Here is an 11,006-nt window from a genome sequence, read left to right as displayed (position 1 = left end):
ACAAGCAGGGGGAGTGGGAGAGAAAGAAGCAGGCTCATAGCAGAAGAGCCTGATGTGGGGCTCGATCCCATAACGCCGGGATCACGCCCTGAGCCGAAGGCAGACGCTTAACCGCTGTGCCACCCAGGCGCCCCGGGAAGGGCGGATTTCTGTGATCACTTAGCCATCTCTACTGCAACCCCATCCTATGTTTTGGAGATAACCCGTTATTGGTTTGGCTGTCTTAAGAGAGACTCAGAATTATTAATGGTTGCAATCAGATAGAAGGAGTTTTCCTCACGGAGGCACAGAACCTGGTTTTCACAAAGCCATCAAGCGTCCGTCTTGCCCCTCCTAGCTTGTGACTCCACCATCCTCAATACGGAGCATCTGTCTGGTGATCCAAGATCGCTGCTCCGGATCTCACCAGTTTGGCCAGCAGGGAGGGCAGGAAGGGGAGAGGGCGAAGCTGTGCCCCCCTCTCTGCCCTCATGGGGCCATTGCAGACACACAGGGAATGATCTAAGTCAGAGGAGCACAGATGTGCCTTATACGCAGCTTTCATGATGTAAAGTTCATACCCACAATAATAATAATTAGTTTTAAAAAGTTACCTTTGTGATATTTCTGAAGGTGAGACACAGCCATGTCTTACTATTTACAAGTACATTTAATACCGTACTATTTTTTTCCCTGAAAGGCTGTTATTAGATCAACAATGCACACGTTCTGATTGATGCAGACTGAGATGTGACCCATACAGTGGCCAGAGCAGAAGTAATAATACTAATAAGTCCTACTAATCACTAGCATTTTATTGAGACTTAGCTGTGAGTCATGTCCTGAATTAAGCACTTTTGCACAGATTATCTAACTAAATTGAGGCTGTGAGAGTGATGAGGTTGTGGAATATAGGTGAGGTTCAGTGGGTGCAGTCCGGAGCCGACGACCAAGAAAGAATTCTTGAGACGTCTTTGGTGCAAAATGGTGGTTTATGAAAGCTCGGGGACAGGACCCGTGGGCAGAAGGAGCAGCTGCCCCGGGTTGTGAGGGGTGGCTGATTATATACCATGGGGTTGGGGAGGTAAGGAAAGGGAGGTTGAGAAAGTACTTTCATATGTTAAAGAAGACTCGCAGGACACTGGAGGCCTTGCTATAGTCAAGTTAAGGTTGTTTACCCCTGTAGCAGGTATTTACAGTGAGGTCATTGGGAGCTTCCTGGGAGAATGTTACTTTCCTCCTATCACATGTCCTTATCAATGGACTGCAGGTTTAAAAGAAGTTCCGTTTTATTTACATTTCCTTCTGCCTTAGCCTCCCTCAATTTTATGGAGGGGATGGTAATGTTAGGGCTTCAGGAAACTGAGTTATGGGTCTCTGGAAGTTAGGCTATTGATAAGAAAGCTTCTTCCTTGTAAATCACTAGGACGTGTGTAAACTGAGGGAGACTCAGATCTTGCAGGATTGTGATTTTAGGGATGGTAATGTTAGGGCTTCAGGAAACTGAATTATGGGTCTCTGGAAGTTAGGCTACTGATAAGAAAGCTTCTTCCTTGTAAATCACTAGGACACGTGTAAACTGAGGGAGACTCAGGTCTTGCAGGATTGTGATCTCTGTTAGTTAACTATTTGTTTTTCCTTTCCTTAGCTTTAAGGCAGCCAGGGGTGCCTGAGGAATGTCACGTACATCCCGTGGCTGGGGGTGGGGGGGAGAGGTTTGCCGGGTGTCGGTTTGTGCTTTGTCCTCAGCTTGCCTTCTGTTCCCTCAGCAAGAGGTGTCATTCAACCAGTGAATTGTACGTTGCCATCCTCCTGACTCCCAAGCTTGGTGACTTTTTTTTTTAATTAGTTGTTTATATTTATTTATTTGTTATTGGTGACTATTTCAATGAGGATGATCATAAAACAGTTATACATAATCACGGTAAGTCATCTGCCACTTATGTGAGAGCCAGCCAAATTCTGAACTGACAGTGACCAGAGGGACTTAGCCTATGGGGACACTATGGTGTAAACAGTAATTTTAAGATATCTACTTTCTTTGAGAACACTGAAGTAAGAGCTAACATTCAGTGAGTGCTTCCTAAGAGCCTGCCTCACAGGAGGGAAGTAGGAGAATCCCCAGCCGCTAGGATCAATGGTCTGCCATGGGAGGCAGTATGCGTTAAGCGTGGTCAAGTACAAGAATCAGGAGCGAGGCCACGCTTGGAGCCCAGGCTCTGTATTCTGGGCGTGTGGCTTTCGGCAGGTGCCCTGAGCTCTGTGTCCCTTATCTGCAAAATGGTAATAGGTTAATGGCACCTGAAGCATGCAAAGCCCTCGCAGGCGCACGATGTGCTATTAACCCCTGAAAAAGGAGGGCACTGAGGCCAAAAGACGGGAAAGGCTCGCTCCGTCCGGGGCCGGAGGACAAGAAGCCCTCCCAGCTCCAGGGGTGGCACCGATCCTCGACCCTCAGGAAGCTTCCCAGACGAAACCTGAGGCCAGCTCCCCTCTCGGACCCAGAGGAAAGGGGACCCAGGGAAGGAGGGGGCTTGCCGCTCAGAGTGGCATGTGGCAGGTGCAGTAAGCAAGGGCACTTTGTGGGGCTTGCCTCGGGGGCAGCAGGATCCCCATCCTAAAAGTTCACCACGGACCGGGCAGGGCTGGTCAGGGCTGTGCCCCGGAGCTGCCTCTGCGAGCGGACGCCGCAACCGCCACGAGCCCCGGCACGGAAGGGGTTACGATGATAGAGACGACCGGAGGACCTGGGGTGGCACGAGCGGCCTTCGTCGCCACTCTCCCCCACACCTTTCCGCCCCAGGCTAGCGCGGGGCGCCGACCGCGCAGGCGCGAGCGCCGGGCGCCGGGCGGAGGGGGGGCACCTCCCGAGACACCCGGAAGTCTCCGCCTAACGGGCCGGGCCCGCGCCTCCTGTCCTGAAAGGGGGCGGGGTCCGAAGCCCCTCGGCGCGCGGCGCCATAGAGCAGGGACGGAGGACCCGTGTCCTAGACGCGTCCGGAAGTGGCTCCCAGGGGCGCCCGCTCCGCACCATAGAGCTGGGGGGGGCCGGCGGCTAGGGGGTCGCCGGGCTCGCCTTCCTAGAGCGGCGAGGACCGGGTGGAGGCCGGCGGGGGGTGGGAAGGGGAGGGGGAGCAGCGCGGGCGGAAGCGGCCAGGAAGGTCACTTCCGGCCTGGGCGCCCGTCCCCCTGACCCCAGGGTCTGAGTCGCCGCTGCCGCCGCTGCCACCATCCGCGAGGGAGGAGACAGGAGGAGTGCGGCGCGGCGGCCCCGGGACCGAGGAGGTGAGGGGAGGGCGCGGAGGCGGGGGGGCGTGAACCCGGGGCCGGGGTGGGCGCGCGCCTCGGGGAGCCCGGCTGCGGGCGGGGGGCGGGCGGGGAGGCGGGCGGGCGAGCGCGAATGGGCGGGCGAGTGCGCGTGCGCGTGCTGGGGGGGCGTGAGTGGGCGCGCGACCGGTGACGCGGGCGGGCGAGGGCGCGCCAGGCGGAGTCGTGGGGAGCGCGCGTGCGCGGCGCCGCGTCGGGGCCGCGCTGGGGAGGGAGCGCGCCTGCGCAGCGCCGGGGCTCGGGCTGGGGGCTTGGGGGTGGGGCCGCCGCAGCCTCTCCGGCAGGTCGTGGCCGGAAGTGGTGGCGATTCCCGGGGGAAGTTGAGGCCTCGGTGGGGGAAGGGGACGCGGAGGCTGGGCTGGCCTGACCGGAAACGGCGGCCCGGGGGGCGCGTCTGGGTCCCGGGCCTGTTCCCGTTCCTTCCCGTTTTCAGAAAAGCCCGGGTTCCGCTGCCGCCCCGGGCGGACTGCGTGCGGCCTTTGATCTGGCCGGTGATTACGGGCTTTGGCCCGGCGGGAGGCTCATTCATTCGCCCCGGCGCGGGCGGCGGGCAGGAAGCGCGTGCGCCGGAGGGGAAGTGACTGGGCCAAGGTCAGGCACCGCGTGGCCCGCGGGACCGGGGAGGACGGTGGCCGGGCCCCAAGGCCACCCCGAGGCCTCCCGGGCGCCCAGCTGTGCTGCTTGAGATCCCCCGCTCCCAGCCCCGACCGCAAGGGGGGACGCCCCAGTCTGTGGAGTTAGGGGTCAGACAGGCACAGGATGGCGGCGTCCCACGACAGAAAAGTGACCCACAGGCTCTCCCAGTACCCGGCCCCATGCTGGGCACCAGGTACAGGGGCACGAACAAGGTCCTGGAGCAGGCGGACAGAGACGGGGACCTGGACACAGAGTACTCCCTCTCCCCCAGAGCATTGTGGGGAAGTCAGGAGGGCCGTGGGAGCCCAGGGAAGGCATCGCTACACAGCTCCGTCTAGAAGGGTGTCAGGAAGGGGGTCACTTGGTGTGTGGTTTCCTGGTACCAGGCCCTGTGTTGGGCAGTGCTGAGGACCCAGTTGGGAGTCAAGAGCTGGCCTCCGCTCTGGGGAAGCACAGTTGCTGTTGATCTGGGCTTATCTTCTAAGACTGTAAGCCTCTTTGGCTAAATGCAGCTGGCGTTCACCTGCCTGCCTTTGCTACGGTCCCCTCTGGACCTCCTGCCTTCTGCCTCAGCCCCAAGAGCAGATCAGATTCCTACTTTGTTATCTCTTGTCTTAGTTTTTTCCCCTGGAAGCCTTCCAGATCTAACCCCCACCCCGGCTGAGCTGAGGAACGGGAGAACTCCAAGGGCTTATCACCATGCCTGGCCCATGAGCAACACTGTGGCGTGAGGAGTGCTGGGGTCAGACAGACCCGAGTTCAAATCCCAGCTCCATATCTGGTATTTTGTGAGCCTAACGTCTCAGTCTGTGCTTGATCAAATGGAACGATAATAGCAGTTTGACTTGGTAGGAAGCCCTTAATGCATTCCTTTTAAAGCCAGAGCAAACCTCGAGAGAGCTGAGTGTCAGGTATGTGAGAAGGGCTCTGGAGCCAAGCATTCCTAGGCCAGGCTGTGCCTCCTGTCTCCTTCAGCATGGTGACCGTGGACCTGTCACTTCCCTCTTTCCTCGTTTCCTCGATTGTGGAGAGCACAGTCCAGCATTCCCTGGATAAGCCTGGCCATGTGCTGGGTCCACAGGCACAGTGGTCCTGGCACAGTGCTCTGCCATGGGGTGGGAGAGAAGGCTTCCCCGTGTCAGACCCAGAGCTGAGCAACATTGGGGGGTAGTTCCTGTCCTGCAGCAGCTTGGAGGCCTGTTGGGGAGACACATACAGAAGGGGGGGATTTTCTGGAACAGCCCCCAGAAGTACAGGTTCCCAGAGGGAGGCATGTCCCTGGGGGAGGTGGGGTGTCCTGTGCCTTGAAGGACACGGAAGGATTGGCCAAGAGAACCCTGGGACTTGGGGGAGGATGATGGTGAGCTCTGGACTCCATTTTGGCCCTTGGCCTCCAGCAATGGCCTGGCTGGCCCGAGGTCTCTGGTGGTCACTTCTGGGCACATAGCTCTCCGGGCGCCTATGCTCAGACACATTTCAGCCTCCAGACCTTGCTTGGTTGTCCATGCTGCCCAAAGCCTTGCATGTCCTCGGGCCTCCAAGAGTCAGCTGTGGCTATGGCCTCTTGGTGGTGACAGACTAAATTTGACAGCACTTGCTTCCTGAGCACTTGGCAGGTGCCTGGTCCTGTGCCTGGTGCTCACTGTCCTGAGCTCTCAGAGGTCCTGGGATGGGGGTCGTTGCCTCCGGTTCAGGAGCATGGGATGGAGCCCCAGGCCCCACAGCTACACAGGGAGCACTGGCCTGCATGTGATTCCGGAGCTTGGCCCTTCGCCATAATGCCGCAGGCTCTATTGACTTCTTTCTTTTGGCCGAGGCTGGGGTCTGGGTAGACAAAGGTTATCATGAGGGCCTTTTCGGTGTCTGTTGTTGAGTTGGGGACTTGGAGCTCCCTCTGCTGTGGGGTGCATTGTCACGAAGGGTCATTGGCCAGTTCGAGGCACTCCGAGCCCTAGCCTCTCATTTCAGGGGTGACTCACACTAATGGCGTCAGTGGCTTTGTTGTAGTAGCACGGAGAGCTGTGGCCTCACGATCACTGAGCAGCCAGCCAAGCCGAGCCTGGGTGAGTGGACCTGGGCCCTGTGCTGCTCTGCCCGGCCACCTTGGGCTGCAGGACAAGTCTGTAATGATGGCAGTTAAGGGAGCCAGTGCCAGCATCCTGAGGGCAAGGAGGAAAGCAACGACGACCTTGGAGGCTGGCCGACCTGGCTGAAGTCTCTGTTCTTCTGCTTGGTAGCTCTGTGATGTTGAGTCAGCCACCAAAGTTTTCTGAACCCCAGTTTTAACAGTTCTCGTCAGGGGTCACCAGGCACATTCTGGGTGCCTGGTTTCTGGCTGTGCACTTCATACGCATCGTCTCCTTTGATCTTGACGCTGGGCCCACTAGGGTTAGGAGGGACAGAGGCCGGAGCGCCTTGTCCAAGGTCACATGGCTGCTGGGTGGTGGGGCTGAGTCGTACTCTGGCAGCCTGCCCAGAGAGCTTGTCCTCTCCTCTCTGACAGTGGTTGTGGGGATCAGGATTATGAACCCATTGCACTCTGTGCACAGGGTCTGAAATGTAGTCTGTGCTTGATGAATGGGACCCGTTATTAATTTCAAAGGAGAAGACAGTTGAACTGAGGGAAGGGAGAAGTCTGGGAAGGCTTCCTGGGGGAGGTGCTACTTTCACTGGGCCCTGGCAGCAAGTCTATGGGGAGAATGGGCAAGGTGGAAGGACACAAACACACCCAGAGAATGGGGGTCTGGCCTGATTGAGGGGTGACAGACGTAACATGGCCTATAGGCAGGCTTCCATCTTTTTTTTTTTTTTTTTTTTTTTGTCTAGAGAATATTTTTGTTTAAGCAATTTTCAGTTACTTGCCAAGACAAGAGTCAGGAGTGTTCACAGACATGTCTGAAGATCTGGATGGTGGTTGTTCCTGGATGGTGGCAGGTGGCCTCCACACTCCCCGCCGCCCCTGCCGCCATAACCCTATGGGGAGGTTCTAGGAATTCTAGAACTGGTTTCTTTTGGAGATAGCAGGGAGTGGGGACCAGGGCCTCTGGAGTTTGCCATCTGCTTAGGCTCTGGGGTGGGGGGGCGTTGTGCCCCTAGGAGGGCTGCACAGGATCGGAGGCTGGGGCAGTTGGTGCCCCTGAGGATACGAGGGCGGTGGCTGATGGCGAGGGTGAGGCCTGCGTGGCCAGGTGGGAGGCGGATGTTAGAAAGAAAGCCGTGAAGTAGGCTTACAGTGAGGCAGCCCAGTCAAGGAAAAGAGGAAGAAGGGGTTTGAGGGGACAGAGGAGCAGGATTATAAGGGACTGCTTTGCTCAGCTCTTTGAGTGCGCTGAAAATCTGAATGAGGAGTAGATAGTGTTCTGGGGAAGTACAATCTACCCAGCTGACTCCCGATAAGATGGAAAAAATCCGAACAGACTATCATGGAAGAAATGGGAAAAGTGGACAGAGGGCCCCCTGTCCCCCCAAAAAAGGGCTTGAGGTTCTGATGGTGTTGCCGACTTGACGTCAGCGTTGAAGCAGAGGTGAGAGCTTGGCAGGATCAGCTGTGGGTGTGGGAAGTAGAGGAGGGAACAGATGGGTGTTCAGGCCTGGAGCAAAGGGAAGTGAGTAGGAGCTGGTGAGAGCAGAGGGATCTGCCTGCAACCCCAGTGGGGCTGTGGGGTATCACCACCCAGGCTGAAGAGGGGTCTGAGGTCTGAGTGGCCCCCATCCAGTCAAGGATGCCAGTGCCAGCCAGGCTGCTTCCCCTCAGTGAGTGTGTGCGCTGGGTGGACGATTCCAGGTGGTGGTGCCCGCTGGGGAGGAAGGAAGCCTGGCCATGTGATGCGGGGTGGGGGGTGCGTGGACCCTTGAGAGGTGAGAAGGTGCCAGGCAGATGGAGGACAGGCTGCAGGTGGGCAGTGGGATTGAGGGTCTGGGCGAGTTACAGGGGTGGGTTTGGGTTTGGGGTGAAGTGCCATGGGCACGTGCCGCAGGGTGGTGCAGGCAGGGCGGGGATGGGAACTAGCAGTTTCATGGGGGCGTGAGTCTCTTAGCACACGACCCCCGCTCTAGAGTGCACGGTGGAGCAGTGGTTGATGTGCTCACGGGTACGTGCAGCCGTTCCCCCAGAACACTGTCGTCATCCCAGAACGAGACTGCACCCACTCCCCTGCCCCTGCCCCAGTCCCTGGGAGTCACTCCCCTGTGTCCTGTCTCTGTGGGTGTGCCGTTCTGGTGAAACATCCAGAGTCACGCACGTGAACAGAGTCACGCACGACGTGGTCTCTGTGTCTGGCTCCTTCACGCGCTGTGATGTGTTGAGGGCTCGTCTGCGATGTGGCGTGGCAGTGCTTCGTCCCCTGTGTGGCAGAATGACGTTCTGTCGAATGATCGGACCGCAGCTTGGGTATCCATTCATCTGCTGATGGGCGTTTGGGTTGTCTCCAGTTTGGGGCTATTGTGATCCATGCCTTTGTGAACACGTGTGGTCAGTTTTTGTGTGAGCGTGTTTTTGTTTTGGGTTTATGGCTGTGAGTGGAGTTGCTGGATCCCACGGTCATTCTATGCTCTGCCTTTTGGGGAGCTGCCAGTCTGTCTTGCACAGTGGCCACCCCATTTCACATCGCCACCAGCAACGCACGGGGTTCCAGTTTCTCCACATCCTCGCCAGCACTTGCGGTTTTGTGTTTTCTGTTATGGCGTGCCGACACCGTGGGATCTCATCGTGGTTTTGATGTACATTTCTCTGATGGCAGATGAGGTCGAGAATCCCGTTACGTGCTGATCAGCTCTTTCTTTGGCGAATTGTCTGTTCTGATCCTGCGCCCATCTTTAGTTGGGCTGTTTGTGTGACATAAAGAGATGAGTTGGTCTGTGATGTGCAGCAGGCTTTAAAGGGGTGTTGGGAGGGGGTGGACACTGGGAGGCAGAGTGAGGGTGGAAGGGATGGGAAGGAGTAGGCGGGGAGGCGAGTGTGTGCTGGGCTCTGCCCGCCGCCAGCACAGGGGTTAAAGAGCCACTGGATTTGGTGACCAAGAGGTTGGGAGGAGTGGTTGGAGAGTGGGTGGGAGGTAAGGGCAGGAGGTGGAAGTCACAGCTCAGCTCTGAGGGAGCAGGGGAGGGGAGGACGGTGAGGAGAGGTCCAGGAAGCAGGGGGCGTGTCCTGGAGGGACGGGCCTGGGGCACAGGTTCAGGAGGGGCCCTTGTTCTGCAGGAGTTGTTTGGAGCATCTGGTTGCTGGCGCGGGGGAGGGGAGGCGGTGAGATTGGCAGCAGAAGAAAGAGAGGGGCTAATTGGTGGGCTGGCATCCAGAGGAGGTGGGCGGGATCTAATAACAACAATAATAACAATAATTTGTCTGGAGCTTAATAGCAGCCGAGCCCTTTCAGCCCCTGTGCTAATTGGATCGCTCAAGGGCCCGGCTGGGATGGACTGGGGTGGGCTGGGGGAGGCCTGCCCTTCATCTTGGGGAGTGGAGGTCAGAGCTGGGCGAAGTCACAGAGAGGCGGGCAGAAACTGGGGGAGCTGGGAGGGAAGATGGGGGGCCAGGGCTCCAGAGGTGTCACACATCAAATCGCATAGTAAGGCTTGGTCCAGAGCAAGTCGGGGGCCTCCTGGTCGTGGGAGATGGTCAGGGGCTGTCTGAGGCCACACTGCAGTGCTTCCTCTCTCTGTGCACCTCTCTGTGTGTGTGTGGGGGGCGGCCTGCAGCCCTTCCCCCACGACTCTGAGATCCTGGGTATAGGACCCACAGGCCCACAGGGTCAGGCTGGAGGCCGCAGCAGCTTCTTGAGTGATGAATGAATGAATGGGAGAGGATGGGACCTGGGTAGCGTTTAGCGAGCACCCTTCCCAACTCTTCACTAGGACTCTGATTTAGTTCCCAGCCCGGGTGCTGTCCTGACCCTCTCCTGGCCCTGGGGGTACTTGCTGGGTCTCGTGGGGAGCAGTGGCCAAGCGCTTGGTGCATGCTCCCTTGTCCCACACACTTCGTGTGCAAAACAAATGCAAGGTGACACTGGGATTTCAGGATAGTGACGGGGGGCACTGACGCCCGAGCTCAGGGCCTCCTCTGACGGACGTCCCTGCTGTGGCCCCCACAGCCACTTGGCCTGCTCCTCCCCCTCCCCCCCCATTGGGGCATGGCACCTCCAGGTCGTTCCTGTCTGTTTGGCTTGGGACGTTTCCCCCCATGTGTTGGCAGCCCTCACTCCTCTGTGTCAGGGTCAGCAAACATTTTTTGTAATGGGCCAGAAGGTAAATATTTTGGGCCTTACAGGCCAAGGGGGCAAAACGGAGGATCTCGTGTAGCTACTTAGACATCTTTTAAAGTGTGGCCATTTAAACATGCAGGTAACACGGATTCTGAGCAGGGGGCAGCTTCCAGGCGGGTGGCTGCCTCCCTCTCAGCTCCAACCTGTCCCCCGGGGAGGGGAGGGGAGACTTCCCTCTGCCCTCCTAGGGTTTCCGGCTGGGGCTGACTGAAACAGATTCTTGGGAGAAAAGCACACGGATTCTATTTCCACAGATGTGGGAGCCCGAGCAAGAGAAGTGAAGACCCACAGACGGGTTTCTGCACCGGGGCGGTGGTTGTGGAGAAGAGACCGTGGCCCCTGAGGGCCCTGAAGGAGCGAGAGGGTCTGTGTACACAGGCTTCTTTCTCTGGGGTCTGGAGGGAAGAACCTTCTTTCCTCCTGCTCCAGGGAGGGTCCTATGCTGGGCGGCTCCCATCTCCTTTTGGGAAGACAGTGGCCTGTGCTGGGTGGATGTGCCTGACGGAGACCGGTCCCTGCTCCGACCCACGGGCCCCCTTGCTGCCTCCACGTTGGCCCCCTGGGAGCTGCCCGCTGAGCGCCCGGGAATCTCATGTGACCACAGGCAGGCGCCGCCACCGTCCCGCAGCTCGGGGAGGAGCGCCCCGTCCCCGCGTCTTGGCCCCCGCGTCTTGGCCCCGTGTCCTGGCCCCGCGTCCTGGCCCCGCATCCTGGCCCGGGTGCCCCAGAGCCCGCGGGTTCCCGGGGAGGGGGAGGGAGGACGAGGACACGGACAGGGAGGGGATGGAGCGAAGGCCAAGGCCTTCT

General features: G+C 58.4%; 1 protein-coding gene across 1 annotated transcript in view; it reads left to right on the top strand.

The window, feature by feature from the left end:
* Positions 1–3,128: 3,128 nt before the first annotated feature.
* ZNF787 (zinc finger protein 787) overlaps positions 3,129–11,006 on the top strand; it is a 23,333-nt gene continuing 15,455 nt past the window's right edge. The window contains exon 1 of the mRNA XM_040633760.1: positions 3,129–3,264. The gene's annotated coding sequence lies outside the window, so the exon portion shown is untranslated. The remainder of the gene's footprint in view (positions 3,265–11,006) is intronic.

Source organism: Ursus maritimus, unplaced genomic scaffold (assembly GCF_017311325.1).
Source record: "Ursus maritimus isolate PB19 unplaced genomic scaffold, ASM1731132v1 scaffold_19, whole genome shotgun sequence".
Lineage (NCBI taxonomy): Eukaryota > Metazoa > Chordata > Mammalia > Carnivora > Ursidae > Ursus > Ursus maritimus.
The sequence above is the reverse complement of the archived record's forward strand: the minus strand, read 5'-3'. Positions and strand labels throughout refer to the sequence as shown.